General features: G+C 41.5%; 1 protein-coding gene and 1 pseudogene across 5 annotated transcripts in view; both read right to left on the reverse strand.

The window, feature by feature from the left end:
- The window catches only part of HIPK3 (homeodomain interacting protein kinase 3), a 65643-nt gene extending 47970 nt beyond the window's left edge, over window positions 1–17673 (reverse strand). For 2 of the 5 annotated variants that reach the window (XM_008146826.3, XM_054725757.1), the window contains exon 1: window positions 17081–17673. The gene's annotated coding sequence lies outside the window, so the exon portion shown is untranslated. Of the gene's footprint in view, window positions 1–16308; window positions 16650–17080 lie in introns of those variants that run through there. The other 3 variants (XM_008146827.2, XM_054725758.1, XM_028153687.2) reach the window with 2 other exon arrangements.
- LOC103291044 (S-phase kinase-associated protein 1-like) lies at window positions 79–1305 on the reverse strand (annotated as a pseudogene).
- Window positions 17674–21308: the final 3635 nt, after the last annotated feature.

Below are 21308 nucleotides of genomic sequence, written 5' to 3' on the forward strand. Positions count from 1 at the left end.
CAAGTGTGTTTTATACCACAAACATCATATATTTATTTATATACCACAAAAAAGAAAAAATAACAATTGTAAGGGCAAAGCATTGATTTTAAAATGTATCACAATTTCAAAGCAGTTGCAATGTACGAAAAGCTGTGCATGTTAGAATTAATCATGCGCAGCAAAATGAATTAGCTGAAATTACACATATCAACATGGATAAATCTCAAAACAACAATGTGGGGGGGGGGGTCAAGTTACAGAAGAGCATGTACCATTTATTATAAAATTAACAGCCGACAAATCTATACTGTGCTTTTAGATATAGTAAGTATGCGGTAAGGTATAAAAACATGTGTGGAAATGATAAAAATGCCAGAAAGAAAGAAAAAAAGACTTCAATTATATGTACTGTCATTTTGCACCCAGGATGGCAGTTGCATGAAAATTAATTCTATTACTCTATACTTTCATAGCCAAAATTTACATTATTTTTATTTTATTTTTTCTATTTCAGAAAACTTTTGCAAGTTGTTTTATTTACAATGCCAAGTTTTAAAAGGTCACTGGACCTTTTAACTGGACAATAAACTAGGCAGAAATTGCTTTGCAAAAAGAGGGAAAGCCCAAAATGCCACTGTTTATAGAGAACCCACAATTTAGTTTTATTCAGAGCAACGAAAAAAGATACTTTTGATCATATTGGAAGAAACTTAGCCATACATTTGGAATCTCGACCCAAATTACACATGCAATGAGGACAATATTCTGCTAATACAATTGATTTGTATTTGTCTTCTGTTTGTATTATATTAACAATTATACAAGAGCAGTGCTCTAGTATTTGGAACAATCCTTACAGTGTTACAGTGTCAGGCACAACTCTTCCTTCTCTTCACACCACTGGTTCTCTTTTCGTACATGGGCTTCCTCTTCTTCAGTCAAGTCCATTTTGATATGCAAGGTCTTGTAAACCTTCTCAGCAGTTTTCCCCTTGATCATACTGGCAACAGTCTTGCATGTAACATCAAGCAAACCTTTGATGTCTAAATAGTTTGCAGCCAGAATAAGTTCAACAAGTGTTCCTTGGTCAACGTTGAGGAATTCGTGGTCCAAACAGGGATGTCATCTGTTTGCTTTTCTTTGTTCTCATCGTCCTCAGGAGGAGGTCGTCATCCTTGTGGTGGGCGTGGACGCACCACTGAATGACCTTTTTAATATTGTCGCATTAACATTGGGTAGAGGAACTGGGTCATCATCGCCTTCATCATCCATTCCCAGCTCTTCTAACATGGTCTTGATTTTTTTTTTAATATATTTTATTGATTTTTTACAGAGAGGAAGGGAGAGGGATAGAGAGTTAGAAACATCGATGAGAGAGAAACATCGATCAGCTGCCTCTTGCACACCCCCTACTGGGGATGTGCCCGCAACCAAGGTACATGCCCTTGACCGGAATCGAACCTGGGACCCTTGAGTCCGCAGGCCGACGCTCTATCCACTGAGCCAAACCGGTTTTGGCCTAACATGGTCTTGATAGTCACAGACTGTTTGCCAATTTCAATATCAACTTCAAATCTCTCTCCATCAGAACGCTGCAACTTACTTGAAGGCATGGTGCTAGTCTCAAGGAGAGAGCGGGCGGAGGCTGACGAGAGCAGCTAGTGGGGCAGCGTCAGCAGACTCAAGAGAGGAAAACGGAGAACAAGGCCACTTACCATTATTTTTAAATGAAGGGGGGGGGGAATCTACCAAATAATGGAACGTCTTTAATTGTATTCTTTTAATTTCAAAAAAATATAACCAACCATTTTAGATATTTTATTAGCATATTCAATTAGCCATACTCTATTTCATTCCATTTATATTTCTATCTTCAATTTTTTTTTTAATTCAAATCAAGTAAAGACATTTAGGAACAGGAAGAATTTAGCAATAAATAAACATTTTTTTTAAAAATCTTTATTGTTGAAAGTATTACAGATGTCTGTTTTACCCATTGACTCCTTCTAGACTCCCCTCTCCCCACCACCACCACCACCAAATAAACATTGTTTTCATCAATGAGCTCCCAGCAGGAGGCAAAGATATGTACATATATAACTACAACACTGAGGGCAATAACATAAGGATGCAGGCAGCAAAGAAAAGGGGATGATTAGTATATGCCCTAAAGGAGCACAAAGGGTTCAGTAAAAAGTTAACCTAAAAGTTAAATTTGGAAGGTGGTGGGAAGAAGTCTGCTATGCAGGAGAGGATATTCCTTGCAGTACAAACCAACAGCATATGTAAGGACAGAGACTAATGAAAAACACGACATAGTGGCTACAACAGCGCCCACAATTTATGGTTGGCCAAATCGGACCCAGACTATTTTGGTATGACCCACAAGCTAAGAATGGTTTTTACATTTTTAAAGAGCTGTTGTTGTTTTTTAAGACCACATGCGGCTTGCAAAGCCTAAAATATTTGCCAACTAGCCCTGTGAGAAAGTTTGTCAATCTCCACACTAAAACGTAACTTGCCAGTGGAGAGGGCAGCTAGAGAAAAAGAGGGTCCTTGAGAAGAAAGACAACTTTAAAAAGACATTGTAAAGAACCTTGTCTTCCAGGCCGAGTCATAGTCAAATAAAAAACAGAATCATATTTGTATTTTTAAAAAATTACTCAGGCAAATCTGTGAAGGATAAACTAGAAAGGAATAATAATGGAACCGTGGGAAGATGATTGTAACAGTCCAGATGATAGCTGATCAGAGCCTGAGCAAAGGCATACACTAAGGGGATGAAGTCGAAAGGGCTGATTGTCAATAGGTAGGTAGAAGGAAGAACCACACAAGTTGGTGAGGAGTGAAGAAAGGAAGGAACTGACACAACCATGTTTCTGGCTTGAAAAAATGATCACTAAATAATAATAGAAAATGTTTTTTAAAAAAGCAGGAGAATTTAAAGGTAAAATTGAACTCAATTTTAGATGCTGAGTTTGAGGTGCCTTGTGACTTAGCCTGAGTTCCCTTAAATGTAAAATCTTAAAGAAAGACGTATATTCAGGGAGTTTACTTTAGAAGATTATCTCAGAGGGCAAAAGTGAGGTATCTGGGGAATAAGTCCGGAAAAAGAAAAAAAGCAAATAATAAATGTAAAGGAATGATAGAATTAAAAATTTACCATTTGGCAACAATCATAACTGATTCAAGCAAGAATTATCAATGGATGCAAAAACTGGTGGGTGAAAGTTGGAATAACAAAGTTTGTCGGGAGACAATTCAACGTGAGCATGTTTCTCCAAGTCTTGCAAGCAGAGACACCGACTGCCTTTGTTCTGGAGTCGCTTCTGAAAGGTGTTTGTATTTTGAACAGCCTTCGTAGTAGAAATAGTGTTTTCCTCCTGAGCAAAGGGCAGGTTGTCTCATGTCCAGTAAGATAAAGATAATGACTCCCTCTTGGGTAAATGCCAGGCAGGCTTACTTGCCCCTTATATAAGATTCAAGTCTCCCACAACATGACTCCTTTTGTGCAGGGGTCACCTGGTCCTGTTCACATCACCCAGTGGGAACCGAGTTGGGGGACAAGGCAAATACTGACATACTGACTACATTGCTATTACTATGAGTAAAAAAGTCCTTTATCTCTGGCCCCCTCCAAAAAAAGTCCTTTATCTCCTATCTGCTGCCATCGTCATGGCTAATGTGTTACCTTGCAAGACCCTTCCGAGTTCTTGCCATTTACACAGCTTCAAAATACACCCCCACAAGATAGGTATTAATCAAAAAGAAGAAACCAACAGATGCCACCTTAACCAAATGATCAATGTTAACATCATGTGCCCTGATATGACGAGCTAGCAGCAACACACTTCACTGTGATATTTCTAAGCTCAAGACAAACAAATCCAAATTGAGGGCCATTCTTAAAAAACACGTAGTATAGGTCAAAATGTCAATGTCAGGAAACAACACAAAAACTGAAACACTTTTCCGATTACACAAAACTAAAGAGACATAAAAACTTGTAGGGAAAAGTTGGGTAAAAGGATATCATGTCTATAACTTACTCTCAAAAAGTTCAGCGGGGGCGGGGGGGGGGGAGAGTAATACAATATAAAGAGAAAAGGTAAATGCGAATGGGGTAAAATGTTAACGTTTAAAGAATTTACGTTAAAGATATACAAGAATCCTTTGTACTATTTTTTAACTTTTCTGTAGGTCTGAGCTTTTGTCAAGTGATAAAAAGAATATGAGTGACAGGCATAAAACAATGTTTTTCTTGCACAAGGCTGCTCTTCAAGGGTTACACATTTGGGGATGAACTGCTGAGTATGTTAGGCAAGCCCAAATCACCTAAAATCTAGAATGATCAGGCATACAATGAGCCCTGGGATCCATCTTCTGCCATCCTATATAATAAAAGGCCAGACCATAAGTGTAACAACCAGAACGACCACTCGACCAGTCGCTGTAAGGTGGGAGGCCTGCAAGGGAAACCAGCTGGCTGGTGGTGGCGGCAGGGCAGGCCGAGAGCCTGCGAGGGAAACTGGCTGGCTGGTGGCGGCAGGGCTGGATGAGGGCCAGCGAGGGGAACCAGGTGACTGGCGAGTGGGCAGAAAATGGCCCTGATAGCAGGCTAGGCCTAGGGACCCTATGCGTGCACGATTTTGTGTGCTGGGCCTCTAGTCATTAATAAAAATGTATTCATAAGCAGTGAAAGAAAATCTTTTCATTTAAAAGTATTACTTAATTCACAGTTTTTGGAACTTTTAATTATTGTGTGATTTCCTCATCAATAGAGATTAAAATTAGAATTTAACTATGTGGACCAATAAATTTGACAATAAAAAGGCCTTTTCATTCTTGAAAGGATAGAAAACCCCAGTACTATTCTATGCAGGGCTCTACAATAGGAATTAGAAAATGGAACTACATAACTAGCAATATTCAGATAATAAAAAGTAGTTTCTAGCCAAACTTTTATTTCTAAATTTCTTTGTAATTTAAGAGCATATTTATAAAAGACAAAATAACATGTCTTCTTAGAATAAAAGATGGGATATATAAAAAAATATACTTTTAGTGTGAATAGTAAATGAGTGTAACTCTTCACTGGCCGTTTAAATCTTAGTATTTTAAATACCTATATCATTAACAGGTTGTTTTACCAGTATTCTATCCAGGAAATTAGTTACACTAATACATTTCACATAAGAAATATTTTCACATAAATGAACCACCACATGCTGTAAAACAACATAAAATAAAACCTGCTGTCTGAGATGCCCACAAAACATTTATTTGAAAACACTAAAGTCTTGGGTATTTTCCATCAGCATTGTGAACAAAGCATCTCGGGAATGTGTTGACTATAACACAAAATCAGCATGTTAAATAACAAGCTTCGTCTGACTTAGCAAAAAATTCTAGCTTTTGGAACAGAAAATGACCTGTTGGGTATTTCAAAGCTGCTAGAAATTACCCTGCCAATATAAATCTTTATTTAAGAAAGGCTAGAAGGAGTTAATTAAAAACGGTATTCAAGGACTATTCTTACTACAGCATATAATTCCCTAGTATTTTTCAAACCATATATCAAAACTCAGAAATGGGAATACTGACTAAAAATAAAAAGTTCACCCAAAGCACTCTCTTCCTTGAAGTAAACTATAAGCTTAACAACTCAAATCTAGTTTATAAAACTTAAGTACAAAAGAACATTTTATTTCAATTCATCATACAATACCAATGTCTACCAGTGGGGGTGGGGAATGACTGCTTTGCAGATATTGCAAATAAAATAGGATGCTATGATAAAGCCAGAAAAAATAATAAGTTTTATAATTTTGGGTTATGACAACTCCCTTAACAGAAAGCCAAATAATTTACTTTCTACTTTATAGGAAATATGTCCCCAAAACCACGAGCCTTGGTCGGTTTGCCTCATTGATTAGAGCGTGGGCCTTCAGACCAAAGGGTCACGGGTCAAGGGCACATACCTGGGTTGTGGGTTTGATCCCTGGCCCCAGTCCAGGTGGAGCCAAGGCAACCCATCAATCCATGTGTCTCTCTCAGGTGGATGTTTCTCTCTCTCCCCCTTGCCTCCCTCTCTTCCACTCTCTCAAAACACACTATGACATTTTTATTTACTTTAAAAATCCATGTAAAGTAAGTATGAAACATGAAAGATGAAGAAAGCGAAGGTCAAATAATTCTTACCAGAACACCTCCTAAACCAATCTACTTCCCCCCCCCTTTTAATCCTTAAAGAATGATATGTTTTTATTGATTCTTTTAGAGAGAAACATCCATCAGCTGCCTCTTACAGGCACCCTGACCAGGGGATGGAACCCCGAAACCTAAGTATGTGCTGGAGCTGGTATAGAACCCGAATCCTTTTGTTGTAAAGGAGGACGCTCCAACCAACTGAGCAACCTGGCAAGGGCCTAATCTACCACTTGAAACAACTCAAATCAACAGGGGAAGTTCAATCCTAGATTAATAATTTGCTCAAATGTCCAATCAATGTTTCTCTCTCACATCAATGTCTCTGTCTCTCTCTCTCTCTCTCTCTCTCTCTCTCTCTTCCCACTTCCCTCTCTCCAAAATCAATTTTTAAAAAAATTTAAAGTTTCAAACATAAACAACAATAAAAATGAGTAAGGCCCTGGCTGGGTAGCTCAGTTGGTTAGAGCGTCATCCCAATACACCAGATTTAATCCCTGGTCAGAGCACATATAAGAATCAACCAATGAATGCATAAATAAATGGAACAACATATCAATGTTTCTTTCTCTTTCTCTCTGAAATCAATAAATAATTTTTTTAAAAAAGAGAGAAATGAGTGAGGACACAAAAGAGGAAATACAGAAAAAGAAACCAATTTGGAAATAAGGTAGTCAATTCGGTTTGAGCTACCCGTTGGGGAGAAATAATGAGATCATAGTTCAAAAGATGAGTTGAAAGCTCATACCTGAATAGGGTATAGTAGAGATTATGCAATCATCTGGAGAAATACGGTACATAAGCTATGAATGAACAGGAAAATACTGCCAAGGGCTGAGAAGTAAATAGAAATTTACATAGGGGCTATCGCACACATTTAATAAGTTTGGAAGAAACAGAAAAAATAGGTCCAGAGACTTAAGGAGGCCCAATTAAAAGATAGCCACTTAAAATCTCAGATACCTTTTTAAAAGGCTGAAGGAAAAAAAAGACCAAGGAATAAAAAGAGGGGACTTGAAGTTACTGGAGAGGCTCAAGATGCTGAAAACACAATTCAGAATGAAATCCACAACAGAGAATAGGCAATCCTGGAGGGAAAGGGATGTTGCTTTCCTGAGAAAGTAGTGACAATACTGTGTACTGGTACAAGTTACCTTCAGAGGTGGAGGGTTGGAAATCTGCAGGAAGTTCATACCTATTGACCCGTATGAGGGAAACAGACTCGTCTGCTACACGTAAAAGAGGTGAGGAGTACAGTGGGTTTTGAGAAGTTAAATGTGTATATGACACATTCACAAGTACCTGGTCAGGTACCTGTCAAGCTACTTGATAAACATTTTCTACATGGAATAAGGGACAGAGGTAGAATGTAGCATGCCTGTATTTGGTTACTTTTATTATATATATAAATATATATATATATATATATATATATATATATATATAAAAAGAGGTAATATGCAAATTGTCCAGGACACCGTAATGTCACGACCGCTCAGGAGGGGGCTGCGCGCGCAGGTGGGTGGGAGGGGACTGCGTGGGAGGTGAGGCAAGCCATGGATGCCGTGGTGGCTTGAGCAGGCCCAGAATGAAGGCAGACAGGGGGGCCTGCCAGCGCCGGCCGCAGCAGCTTGAGCAGGCCCAGAACAGAGACAGACCGGGTCGGGGGCGGGGGGGGCGGGGGGGGGGGGGGCCTGCCAGCCGCCACACGCCAGCAATCCCGTCTCTGCGCATGAGCTGCAGAGGAAACACCTTTTCTAACCGCTCATTGGCTAAGCTCCCAGTACACCACTCGCAGTGTTCTTGGTAACTTGGGTAATAAGAATCCAAGAAGGTGATCTAGGGTTTTTCCACCTCACTCCTGGAGGAAAAAACAAGGTCCGCTGCTGGAGGGGCTAAGAAATGTCATATCCTACCCTAGCCAGTTTGGCTCAGTGGATAGAGCCTCGGCTTGCAGACCACAGGATCCAGGTTCGATTCTGATCAAGGGCATATACCTAGGTTGCAGGCTCCTTCCTGGCCGGGGCCCAGATCAGGGCTCATGCAGGAGGCAACCAATTGAAGTGTCCCTCTCACATTGATGTTTCTCTCTGTCTTTCCCTCTCTCTTCCACGCTCTCTAAAAATCAATGGAAACATATCCTCAGGTGAGGATAAAAAAAAAAAAAGTCATATCCTATGAAAGAGACATCTTGAAAATGCCTAAAGAAAGTTGTCATTTTTTCGTGGTGAAGAGACTGGAGTCCGTGTTGATGAAAACACCTTGGCAGCTGTGGTGGCCAGCAGTGGCAGCAGCAGCGGAGTGATGGGGGTGGTGCCTTCCCCTGATTAGCCCAGTCGCCTCCCTCTCTCCCCACCTCTCCCTAAGGTGTCAGTAGGACATCCCCTGAGGGCTCCTGGACTGTGAGAGGGGGCAGGCTGGGCTGAGGGACCCCCCTCCAGTGCACGAATTTCATGCACCGGGCCTCTAGTAATAATATATTTGATCCCCCAATTCTATTAGGCACTTTAGGGATAAAGAAATCTTTTAAGACATGGTTTTTGACCTGAAGAAACAGTTCAGATACTATTTTACATTTTTAAATGTAACCTTTTCCTAAAATGTAATATTGTTACCTTCTAATAGGTTATAAATTGAGGTATTTCATTTTCTTCAAATCAGAGTAAAGGGAAACAATTTTACACATTTAAATGTGAGATAGTTTAAAGAGATTTTGCAAATTACAGAGTAACCATTAGAAATACTTTCAGAAATGCCATGCTAAGCTTAGGGCATTTTACAAGGCAAACATTTCAACTATTTTGTACTCAAAAGCTATTGGTAAACCAATTGTGTTACAGTCCTTAACACCCTAAGTAAGTTTTGATACAGAATTCCATTTTAAATATACATGTATAAAATATTATAATATTACCAAATTGTCAAATTTCATTTAAGAATATATCATATAGAATTATAAGAGGAACGAAATACAATACTTGCCCTTTGCATGACTCTGCTTTAAGAACCCCAAGTTAATTGTACTTTAGATTTACAAAAATTAAATATACAAACAATATCCCTTCTGTTTAGTGCTTTCAAATAAGTTACAGCTAGTAATTTCAATATTCTTAAAAGGACCTTAAAATTGAATTCTATCTATACCCTATTTTTCCCCTTCTATTTTCTTTCCACGGGTCAGCACAGGAATGGGGTTTGAAAAGCACTGTATCCCAAATTTAGAAGAAAGGTAATAATATAATTTTAGAAAGGCAAACCTATTAGAATTTTCTCAGGCAATGCAAGAATTATGCCCAAAAGGAAAAGAACTGAATTTATTAACTATATATGAGAAATATGACCTTCTCCTTGATTTATTTAAATTTTTATTTACTGATTTTGAGAGAGAGAGAGAGAAGAGAAGGAGGGAGGGAGGGAAAGAGAGAGGGAAAGAGGAAGAGGATGGGGAGAGTAAGGACAAGAGGGAAGGGAGGGGGGAGAGAGAGAGAGAGAGAGAGAGAGAGAGAGAGAGAAACATCAATCTGTTGTTCCACTTATTTACACATTTATTGGTTGAGTCCTGTACGTGCCTTGCCCAGGTTTCAAACTTGCAACCTTGGAGTATGAGAATAACACTCTAATCAACTGGCTACCTGGCCAGGGTGATCTTCCCCTTGATTTAAATTAATCTACAGCATGTCTTTATAACCTTTAGACTATTAAACTGGTTATAATTTTATTATCACCAAAATAAAATTCATAGAATTTTTAAATGGTTTTTGTTTTGTTTTGGCTTGGTTTTGTGGTAAGGGTGGTGACACACAACATTAAGAAACTGAACTATTCCTGGTAACTTAAATATCTTATATTTAACAAAATGAAATGAAGTCTTAAGAAATTTGATTGTGCTATACTAGTATTTAAATCATTATTTTCCTCAGGCAGTATTTTCCAACTCATGCACACATACAGATATTAAAGAAAATTTCCAGTACTTAGCTAACTTCACCTACTACTTGTTCAAAGCAGGGATTGTGTCTTAACTCTCTTCATTCATAACACAGAACTTTGCACTTAGTGACATTCAAAGATGTACTAGATAAAATAGTTTTCATACAAATATTTTATAATTTTTCTGCCCGACATTAAATTTTTTTCATCTGTGGTCAGTCGGTGATCCAGCTATAATGAAATATTTAAAGTATGCTCAACAGGTTAAAAATCTAATATTTTAAACCCAATACTATTCTTAATTAACTAAAATATATGAAACTATAGTCCTGGTTGGTATAGCTCAGTTGGTAGGAGTGTTGTAGGGTCAAGGGTTCGATTCCAGGTCAGGGCACATATCCAGGTCGCAGGGTTTGATCCCCAGTATAGGCATGTATGGGAGGGAACCGATCCATGTTTCTCTCTCTCCCTTTTCCTTCCTCTCTCTCTAAATTCAATAAAAACATACCCTCGGGTAACTATTAAAAATAAATAAAATAAACAATACGAAACTCCAACTAATTTACTGCAGGGATACTTGTGTCTTCTCCACTGAAACTGATGTAAGTTAGACCAAAATATGTTTTTGTTTTGTTTTGAGAATATAGTGAAGCATGGCATCATAACCTGTAATTTTCCATTTGTCACTATACTCTATTTAATATTTCAATAGAAATTGTAACATATTACATATTTAAGTCCTCAGAAGCATTAATTTAAATTATATGTTAGAAGAAATGTCTCTAGAAAGTCAGGTTCAATTTTCAATATGTTATCACTTTATCTAACTTATTAACTATTTAAGACTGTAGCATTATATATCTAAAGTCGTATAGTTTACCCAACCTACAAGACTCTCGTTGTATTATTAAACAGATAACACAGTCAAAATACATGCAAATAATTTACAGGCCTTTAAATAACTGCTTTATAGGGTAAGAAACATTTTCTAAGCAAGTTTGCTATTTTATTTTTTAAAAACTGTAAAGTAGTTTTCAACTTATGGGTAATATGAAAGTAGGGAGAAGCTGAAGAAGCTGAAGTTAATATAAATGTTTTTTAGTAAGTCAAACACTTTTGAAAGATTTTTAAACTGTAATAATTGGCTAGTCATATACAGCCAAGTTTCACATTGTTTATCATAGCTTAAAGACAATTTTCTTGGTAAGCCATCCGTAATCAACTATAATTTATAATAAATGGCTACAAAATTTTAAAGAGGGGAGAGAGTGACTCATATTGTGTTCATGTGATTATCTCAATATCTATCATAATTTTTTCATATTAGAAAAGATGCTTCAGCATTAACAATTATGCCCCAAAAAAATGTATCTGACCATCCCTGCCATCCTTTATTTTTTTCATCCTTTATTTTCAAGGTAACCAAGAGTTATAACCTAAAGGATCCATCTTTCACAATTTAGGTCCTTACCTTAAGGAAAAAGTACAGCTCAAATGACCAAAGTACTTCATTTTCTTTTATTATTATTCTCTAAACCTCCACTTCTTTTAGGTGTAATCTTTTTGTTTTAAAAAAAAATTACAAAAAAGCAAAGAAAATACAACATAAGTGTATCAGGAAACCTACTCTTTAAAAGAAGAAATGTTTATCTCAAAAGGTAAAAATTGACTGTGTCACTGATATCAGAAACTTATCAGGGCTTTAATTCAGTTTGAAAAACCTAGATTCATATATGATGTGCATCTTTTTTTTTAATATATTTTTATTGATTTCAGAGAGGAAGGAAGAGGGAGAAAGAGAGAGAAACATCCATGATGAGAGAAAATCATGGATCGGGTGCCTCCTGCAAGTCCCCCACTGGGGATCGAGCCCACAACCCAGGCATGTGCCCTTGACTGGAATCAAACCTGGGACCTTTCAGTTCAAAGGCCGATGCTCTAACCACTGAGCCAAACCAGCTAGGGCTATGAGGTGCATCTTAATTTTATTATTAAGGATCTCCAAAGACAAAAAAAAAAAAAGTATTCCTATAAATCAAACCCATTTTAATAGGAATAATATGTTCTATGCTCGTCATCCAAGTCAGGCCTAGAACATAAGATTTTTCTTTAATTGGATAGAAAGCTTATATTCCCGAAATTCTACATAAAGCAAAAAAGTCTTTTAGATTGAAAAACAAAAGACACAAAGTGGAAGGGGGCAGGATTTAAAAAAAAAAAAAAAAAAAAAACTGGTCCAGTATGATAAACAGATACTATTTCACAAGACTGATCACTTAGCAGGTGTCACGGCATTTCTTTTTTCTTCATTTTTTTAAGCCTCACCAGAGGATATGGTTTTGTTTTGTTTTGTTTTAACTGATTTTAAAGATAAAAGAATTGGGGGGTGGGGGGGTGGATAAAAAGAGAGTGGGGGGAGATCCATCTGAGAGAGAAACATGGTTCAGTAGCCTCCTATTCTCACCCCAACCAGGAATCGAATCTGCCACCTTCGTGGTGTACTGGAGGACGCGCCAGCCAGCTGAGCCACCTGGCCAGGGTGTCACTGCATATTCTTAATCTTTTCCCCAAGCTACCACAATACGTAATTGACTATAACTAAATGAACTTTGGTTGCTAGCAACTTCAACATTTAAAGTGAAAACAGATTTATAACCACACCAATCTCTTCCCCGCACTGTGGCCCAGCTTCCTCTCCTTACCTGCCCCACCAGCTGCCCTCTCACTCCCTCTCCCACAGGGAAAAAACAAACAACTGTCACTTGTAGAATATTAGAGAAATTGTTTGGTAACAAAATACATTTAAGGTAAAAGATACTGTCTTTGGTTTGTTTTATTTCAAAGCCTTCCTGTTGGAAAAAGACAGCTTACAGAAGTACTGATTGTGGGGCCATGGCAGGGTAGCTCTGCTGGTTAGAGCATCATCCCAATACACCAAGGCTTTGGGTTCAATCCCCAGGGCACATACAAGAACCAACCAATGAGTGCATAAATAAGTGGGACCACAAATCCATGTCTGTCTCTCTCTGTGTGTGTGTGTGTGGGTGTGTGTGTGTGTGTGTCTCCCTTTCTTTCAAATCAATAAAAAAAATTTTTCAATAAAAATTATATAAAATATTTTAAGTACTGATTATTTCATTCATTTCTAAACATAAAAGAAAAAATCAGTTAAATGACTTAACTATCCCAAACCACAAATGGCACCCTAAAAATACAGTATTTTCAATATGCACCCAGGTTTTTTAGTTTCCACATAAATACTAAGAGCAGAGGCTCTAAGTCCCTTAGCATAACGGCGGTGTGCCTCAGAATCAAGGCAATATGTTGCCTTTGTGTAGTGACATATGGCCCAAGTATCAACTGAGGAAAGCAGCCTGAACTGCTCAAGAGGTCAAGGTCTAATCTGACAAACAGTTGGGTAAAATATATAACACACATCCTCTCTCTCTATTCTAGCTTGGTCCTAACCGTGATTTAGATAAGGTCCAAACCAACAGCTATGACAAAGCTACAGAATCAGCACACTAACACTAGGGCATTTTTCACCAAACCACTCTTAATTACACCAAGCCAACCAAAAGAAGTGGACTGTATTTCCTTAAGTTGTGTGGGGCGAGAGAGGCAACTTTTAGAAAGCAATACAATATACTGGTAGATTCTTCCATTTTAACAAAGTTCTAGTTTGTCTAGAAGTAACTTCCAAGTGAACAAGCCACATTAGAAATCTCAACTTCAGACACTAGGAAATAAGGACAGCTGCAAACCCAGAAATTTTACATGAACATTTCTTTTAACAGCAACAATATAATCATCACATAGCAAGTTATTTTGTGTCCGAGGCAAGAATAACTCTAAAGAGGTATTTTAAATATGGAGAATTTCAAAGTTCCTTAGATCAAACACCCTTAAATTTATATATTGCTATCTACAAATGTAAAGTTGCAATGGAATGACATTTTTTGTCTCTGAATTAACCACCAATAATGCAATTCTAACCGACCATATCATCACTCTTAGTGAACTGCTAGACTGAGAATAGCATATTAAGAAAGTTAACTCCTTTACCTCGCAAAATTAACTTCAAAGGTTACCAAAATAAGTCATTCTGACATTCAAATGGAAAATAATAGCCCTAGCTGGTTTGGCTCAGTGGATAGAGTGTCCGCCTGCAGATTGAAGGGTCCCAGGTTCAATTCCCGCCAAGGGCACATGCCGGATTGCAGGCTTGATCCCCAGTAGGGGGCGTGCAGGAGGCAGCCGATCAATGGTCTCTCTCATCATTGATGTTTCTATCTCTCCCTCTCCCTTCCTCTCTGAAATCAAAAATATATTTTTAAAAAAAGAAAAAAATAGCATGCAAACAAGTATTTCATTCAATGGGTGGGAAATAGTATTTCAGCATTCTGAAATTTACATTTGCCCCATACTCACTTCCATATATAGGCATGTCCCCAAAAAATGTATACACAGACTTTGAGTAATTACCAGTATAAAGGCAGTGTTTATTAAAAATACATTTCATTTTCAAAACTGAGCTATCAGTTGTTAAAGTGTGTAAACATTTTTGGGGACACCCTGCATATGCCTTCAGTGTTAAAAACAAAAGCTGAATAAAGAAGTGCATTTGACAACTGTTGCTATTTTAAATTGCAAGGGGGCTTTCAATTCCTCACGCTAAACAAATACTTATATGCCCTGCCATACTAGCTACAGCAACCTACCTCTGTAATTTGCACCTTATTATGGCATCCCATGACGGAACATCCAAAAAATTAAAATAGTATGATCTGAAGCTTCTTTTCAAGCATGTTTACAAGAAGAATTATCTCACAAAAACCATCCACTTTTATGTGACTCTAAATCTCCATGCCTAGAAGCCAATGACTGGTTTACAAGCAAGATAATGACTAGTTCACTGGAAAAGGTATTATGACAATAAACTAAGACTGGCTCGCCATGTTATGATCTGCTTGCCTAATATGTATGTTTAGCTACTGGAGTCAGCAATGTCCAAATATAAAATTGAAACATTTAATGGCTGGTTCTGTTCTAGATTTCAAGCTCATCTTACCTTTTTAAAGCATGGTTTTAATCTAAGAAATTTTTTTAGTATTTTCCTTAGAGTAGGAAAAAAAATTACAATATTGTTATTCCATTTTCCCATGACAAAAAAAATGAAATGTCCAAAATCTCAACTATTTCAAAACACCTCTCTACCTTAACACAATTTTAAAAATAAGTTTTAAAAAATAAAAAAATAATCTTCAATCAGGTTAAACATTATATCCCAAAAATAAGCTTTCAAAAATTTATGAATGCACCCATAAGTATACCAAGAAACGCCTTGTTGCATGAAATGCCTTGTTGAATTAAGCATAAAGAACTTTATTTGGTTGGTTACATTTCAGTTATTGTTAAATGACATGAAGGCATAAGGTACCAAATAAAACTATGAAAATGTTTTTTTTTTAAAGATCACTCATATTTTGTTTACTTAAGTACTGTTTAATCATGACCTATCAAAACCTTATCATGGCTCATTGTATAAAATTAGCACTGAGCTTGCAAACATAAGCAGAATCCAGACTTATCAAACATATGGTGAGGCTTGCCCAGCTTCTGAAAAATTAAACGAGAATGCAGGATCAAAATGTTTTCGGTGGGAACAAACGAAACCCACCGATTCTGCTCTCAAGTTTTCATCCAAATTATGATCAAAGGAGGGGATCTCTTAAAATATTAGAGAGCCCAGCAATTAAAACTTTGGGGGAAAAAATGAATTGGCTTGATTAGTAGTACTTCCGCTTCAGAAGCTACAGATAACAAGCCAACACCTAAAAAATATTTTTAAAAAAGAATTCAGCCGATCTCCAAACTACTGGAAGGTACACACACAAGCACAGGCTGGGGTACCAGCTTCCTTTCCCGGCCCGGTACCGGAGAGACATCAAAGTTGACCAAAGAGTGAACCACAAGATTCCCCTCTAAACTAGACGATAATCTGAAACACTTTATAATTAGAAGCAGCGACCCGACAGGTGGAAAAACAAAGTCTAACCCGGGCGGCAAGAGGCTGGGAAAACACGGCTCAAGGACTGGACGTGTTGTGACTGCTCTGTCGCCGGCCCAGGGTACCTCACACGCACACCCTGCGGAGCCAGCACTCCGGCTCCGCGGAGAACCACGTACCATTTTACAACAGCCTCCTCCCTCCCGACGGGGAAACCGACATTCTCGCCGCCAGTCCTTCCGCCACTGCTCCCGGCGCCGCGAAGGGAGGCGGGCGGCCGCCGCCGTAACGAGAAGCCGGCAACAGCCCCGCCGCGCGGCCGCCACGCCTTCCTCGGGCCGCGGCGGGGGACGCGGGGCGGCGGATCACATTTCTCCTCCCCGGCCACCACACGCACTCCCGTCCCCGGAGCGGACACCCTGCACGCCCGCCGCTCGGCGACGCCGGTGCCTGCCTGGGCCCCAAGGCCAGGACGCGGCCATGGGCCGGGCGCTCGAGTGGCGTGCGTGCGGGCGCGTGTTGGTGTCTGTTCCCCTGAACGGAAGGCAGGAGGTGTCCGTGGCGACGGCCTCGGGCTGCGGCGGGGGGCAGAGGCACCCCGTGAGACCAAACAAAACTTCGGTTGCTGGGAAGAGCCGTTGCGCAACCTTGGCAAGGGGAGGCTCGGCCCCAGCGCGGCTTCCCGGAGGCTGCGCCACGGCGCGCACACGCCACGCGCGGCCCACACGTTCGGCGGCCTCCGGCCTGGGGCGGCCCGGCCTCGGGGGAGACGCCTGGACCCGCGAGGGCCGGGAGGACACGCGCAGCACGAGCGCGCGGGGGCTGCAGACGGGGGTGCGGAACGCGCGGCGGGTCCGCGCCGCTCCGGGGCGTCGGGCCGGCGGGGTTCCCGCTGAGGGGCCCCGGGCCCCGCGAACGAGCTGGTCCCCCACCCCTGCCCCGCTCCCTTACCTTCCTAGAGGCCTGCGCTCTCCCCTCTTCGGGCGGCCGCAGCCCTGAGCATGTCCGGGGTGGGTGCGGGGCCGTGCGGGGGACGCGGAGCCAGGCGCTTCAGCAGGCGGCACCACCCAGCCCGGGCTCAGCCCCTCTCCGCGGCCGCTGCCATCTTGTCCTGGCGGCTGAGAGGAAACGGCGAAACACCCTCCCTCGGCCGCGGCTGCTGCTGCTCTGGCTGCTGAGCGCCGGGCCCGTCTCCCTCATCTTCCTCCCAGGGATCTGGGTGGGGTCGGCTGGCTGGGGCGACGGGTGGTGCGAGGCCGGCCGGGCGGCCTCCGACTGCGGGGCCTACGGGAGGCGCGGGGTGCGGGGCCCGCGGCGGGTGGGGCCCATTCCTGACGCCCCTGCTGAGAGGGGAGGGGAGGGGAGACAGCCGGGAGGCGAGGACTGCGGGCCCGCCGCTCGGTCTCCTCGGGTCGCCGCGCTGCCGGCAGTCGTCACCAGGCAGCTGCCGGCGGCCGCCCAGTCTCGGGCCCCTCCTCCGCGCCCGCCGGCCTCCGCCGCCTCCGCAGCGCCACCGCCCGCCCGGCCGCGCAGCGCGCTGAGCCCGGGCGGCCCCGCTCCGCTCGGGCCGCGGCGCCTCCGCGAAGCCCCTCCCCGGGCCCGCCCGCTGGCTCGCAGCCGCGCCCTGGGCGCTCCGAGCCCGCCTGGCGGCCGGCGGGGATCCGACCGAGCTCCCTCGCTCCAGCCCTCCCCCCAGAAGAAGCGTCCGTCAGCTGTTCTGAACCGCCCCTTCCCGGGGCCCACTCCGCCAGAAATAGGTGTTTTAAAACATATCCTAACCCCCAAAGAAAGGGTGAAAAAGCGGAAGCAGGGTTTTAACAGGCCTTTTGAGACCCTGTAATCAGTTTCCCCTTCTGCCCCTTTAGGATCTGTTTGGGGGCGTTTTCTGTGGTCGTTTTTGGTTTGGTTTGGTTTGGTTTTTAAGTTCCAAAAATAAGGAGGGGGGAATGCTCAGTCAAGTGAACAATCCCCATTTAACATAGGTCCTTCCCGCTTCCCCGTTCCCACGAGGCAAGAAAATGGTTCAATCAGGTTAAAGAAGAGGGGAGAGGCCCTCTGGGAGGTTTTCCAAGAGCATCTCTAGGACCCAAAGGCCAGTAAATGTGAGGTTCACCCGCCTCCGTGTGGATATTTCTCCATCAAGTTGTCAATTCCACTCGCAGAGATTCGTTTCCTCCCTCCCGGAGACTGGGAAATCAACAGAATGGCCCATCTCAACGTAATTATAGAACTGTAGAATTTTAGACATGAAGGAACCTTAGAGATCTTCGGTACAAACTCCTAAGTTAGGACAGGGGTTCCAAAAACTGTAGGTGACCTGCCCAAGGTTATACAGCAAAGCCCTGGTCTTTCCCTTTCCCTCGGAAACGACTGACCTAGGAACCTATCCTCCCGAGGATTGTTGTGGGTTTTTTAATGGTTTTCTTTTGTTCTGAATTAATGTTTAACCTTTGGGGAATGGAACACCTTTCACTGAGCAATGGAAATGCCCTTTGTTCCCTTCATAACCTTCACTAGAAGGATTGAATCTACCACATTCCTATTTATCCGCAGACATTTTCTCCTCTTTCCCTCCGCCGTCTCTCCCCCACCCCCTACCCGCTCCAGTCATTTTGTTGCAGAACTGGGCAGGGTAAAGGGAGTGGCAAATCGGTGCATATTAATACTAGTTTTATTCCCGGCTGCTTTTCAAACTGGAAGAAGAATATATTCTGGAGGATGCCTTTACAAGAGAAAAGTATGCCCTGAGGCAGTTGCAGATAAGATTTTCAAGTGACAGTTGTTTTCTTCAAGTTAGGGAGAGTAACCAGTTGAAAAGTCTTCCAAAACAGAAAAACAGTGAGTGTCTCTCAGAGAGAACAGCATGTTAGCCATTCCTTTTTACTTAGTATTATTTACCTTTGTTGTTGTTTTTTTTATGTTTTCATTGATTTTTAGAGAGAGAGAGGAAGGTAGAGGGAGGAGGGAGAGACAAAGAAACATCAATGGGTTGCCTCTTGCACACCCCCCTACTGGGCATCCAGCCTGCAACTCAGGCATGTGCCCTGACTGGGAATGGAACCAGCAACCGCTTGGTGCATGGGTCTATGCTCAACCACTGAGCCATACCAGCTGGGCTACTTTGGATTTTTTTAATATATTTTATTGATTTCATAGGGGAAAGGAGAGAGAGAAACATCAATGATAAGAGAGAATCATTGAGCAGCTGCCTCCTGCACGCCCCCTACTGGGGATCTAGCCGGCAACCCTGGGCATGTGCCCTTGACTGGAATTGAACCTGGGACCCTTCAGTCCACAGGCTGACACGCCAAACCAGCAAGGACTACCTTTGATTTTTTTTAAAAAAACAATAGTTAAAAGAACCAAAAAACGATTTAAAAAAAACATTCCTCAAAGGACAAAGTTACAGTAATAGAGAATAAGTTAAACAGGAAAAATATTCCACTAGAGCTTCAAATTTTCAGAAATTTTGCAAAACACTCCTCTAGATCACCTCTAATGGAAGGCCCCCAATTTATGTTCTGTGGCATTGCTACATCTATGAAGAAGCTGAAGATTGAGGTTCCCCACCCCCTTTCCTGTCCCTGACATGGGCACTTGAAACACCAAGACACATAAATTCCAGGAAGGGATTCTGTCATTATTTCATTTTTTTAACCATTGCATTGCCAGTGCCTAAAACAGTGATTTATAGTTGTTTTTAGTAAATGTTGCTAAATAAATGAACACTATTAATTCAAGTTGTCATCTATACCTATCACCGCCTAACAATCTCTTTACTCCAACCTCTCCTCTTTAATCCATTCTGAACATCAACATCCAGAAAATTTTTCAAAATCCCTGATTTAGCCATTTTATGAAGTTTGCAAAAAAGAAAAACAATTTTGGTGCTCACTCTCCCAGGGCAAGCCCATGCCTTTTCTCCCCTTCTTCTCCCTCCCAACCCGCCCCCCCCCCCCGGCCCTTTACTTACCTCTCTCCTACAATCCCAAGGGCCCTTATTTTTATTTTATTTTTAGGGCCTTTATTTTGCCTCTAACTTCTAAATAAACTTTCTCATATAGTTTGAAAAAAATGGAGTTTTCATAGTGTTATTTTTTACATGCAAGATGCAAAAGCCATGAGTGTGGCGGGGGGTGAGGCCTAGAGATTAGATATTTTGAAAAACTGAAAGACAGTTTTTAGTCAGAGTGAGGATGAATCAAAGCAGATGAGGGGTAGAGGGAGAAGCAAAGGCCAGATGGTGCTTTCTGAATTTATTCTACCAGCAAAGGAAGCTATTGATTTATGAGGGGCACAATATGATCAAAGAAGACACTGGTGCCCTGGCCGGTGTGCCTCAGTTGGTTGAATGTCGTCCCATGCACCCAGAAGTTGCTGGTTCGATTCCCAATGAGGGCACATACCCTGGTTGTGTGCTCGGTCCCCAGGAGGGGCAAGCATAAGACAGCAGATGGATGGTTCCTGCTCATGGATGTTCCTCTCCCTCTCCCTTCTTCTCTCTCCCTAAAACCAATTTTAAAAAACTTAAAAAACAAAAAAAGACATTGGCTTTGGGTGTGGAGACCATCTATTTTTCACTTTTTTGTATTTTTAAATTTTTCCTTTCAGTAACTTTCAATCTCATTCAGAGTAAAAGCTGAAAGCCTGCCAATGGACTTTAAATGGTCTTTGAGACCCTAGACAGAGCTGGCCCAAAGGGAACTCCCCTGCTCTTTGTCTCCTTACTCTACAACCTTTCCTCAAATTCCACTCTCTCTGACCTCAGGTACCCGGACCACTCTCTCTGCCTGGAACATGCCTGAGTCTTCACTTACATCCTTTTCAGGTCCTTACTCAGATGTTACCTTCTCAGTGAAGACTCCCATATACACGTTAAACTCCTTATTTTTACCTTTATTTTTATCCTTAGGGTTTACCACCATCTAAGTACTATGGTATAGATTTTCTGTACCCTCTGCCCACCAGAAGGTAAGCTCCCTGAAGGCAGAATTTTTTGTGTTTTGTTGGCTGCTCTATCCCCAGAGCCTAGCATACAGAGGAACTCAATAAGTATTTGTAAGATGAAAGAATGGATTTTCTATGTAAAGCAGCGTGAAATCCTCCATAAACAGACTGCAAGCAGTAGCAATTGCACCCAGGTCTTTCCCCAAACCCCACACCTCAAAATTAATGTGTC

Source organism: Eptesicus fuscus, chromosome 13, assembly GCF_027574615.1.
Source record: "Eptesicus fuscus isolate TK198812 chromosome 13, DD_ASM_mEF_20220401, whole genome shotgun sequence".
Classification (NCBI taxonomy): domain Eukaryota; kingdom Metazoa; phylum Chordata; class Mammalia; order Chiroptera; family Vespertilionidae; genus Eptesicus; species Eptesicus fuscus.